Below are 1094 nucleotides of genomic sequence, written 5' to 3' on the forward strand. Positions count from 1 at the left end.
CACACACACACACACACACACACACACACACATCATGTTCCATACCAGGATTCAGCTGTGTCAGAATCTAGGTCTGTGTGTGTGTGTGTGTGTGTGTGTGTGTGTGTGTGTGTGTGTGAGTGTTCCTCTTAACGCTAACCAGTTAACCTTCTCATGGCATTTGAAGAGATTTTTGCCAAAAAAAATATTTTTTTTTTACTCAATGCTACATTTTAAGTGTCATATGAGTTGTTGTTGTTTTGTTTGTTTTTTGTTTGTTTTTTTGTAATCCTCAACTGTTGACCGCAGGTTGTAGTGTTTGGTCATTCCCCGTTGTGTGACCTGTGAGAGCGCCACGCCCTGGTGACGTGACGTGACGGTCCAGGTCTTCTCAAACTTGGGTTTAGTCGTTTGAGTTTATTTTCACCTTGACTTATGAGTATGTGCTCACACACACTACATACTTCAACTAGGTCTGATTTATGAGTACACACACACTCCATACTTCATTTAGGTCTGACTTATGGTTATGTGCACACACTCCATACTTCATGTAGGACTGAGTTATGAGTATGCACTGTGAGTATATACTTCATGTAGGTGTAGGTGGAATGCTCCCTCTGTTCCGGTACTCTTCTGTTCCCTTGGCAACCATATTGTTTTGGATCTGTACATTCCAGCTGAATGCCCCAGACAGGAGTTCAGTTTTACATCAATGTGTGTGTGTGTGTGTGTGTGTGTGGAGAGCTGTATGTTTGAGGTCCTGCAGTGTTGTATGCTGTGTGTGTGTGTGTGTGTGTGTGTGTGAGTGGAGAGCTGTATGTTTGAGGTCCTGCAGTGTTGTATGCTGTGTGTGTGTGTGTGTGTGTGTGTGTGTGTGTGTGTGTGTGTGTGTGTGTGTGTAGAGCTGTATGTTTGAGGTCCTGCAGTGTTGTATGCTGTGTGTGTGTGTGTGTGTGTGTGTGTGTGGTTTCCTGTACCAACACAGTGCTTCCTGCTGAACTAGGGCCGGCCACTAGGGGCAGTTTGGCATTCGGACCGGCCATTGGTGGGTTTCCAGAAGGGTTGTGGCGGAACCTCCTTGGTTACAGGATGAAGACTTGTGTTGTGTTAAA

Source organism: Clupea harengus, chromosome 20 (assembly GCF_900700415.2).
Source record: "Clupea harengus chromosome 20, Ch_v2.0.2, whole genome shotgun sequence".
Taxonomy (NCBI): Eukaryota; Metazoa; Chordata; class Actinopteri; order Clupeiformes; family Clupeidae; genus Clupea; species Clupea harengus.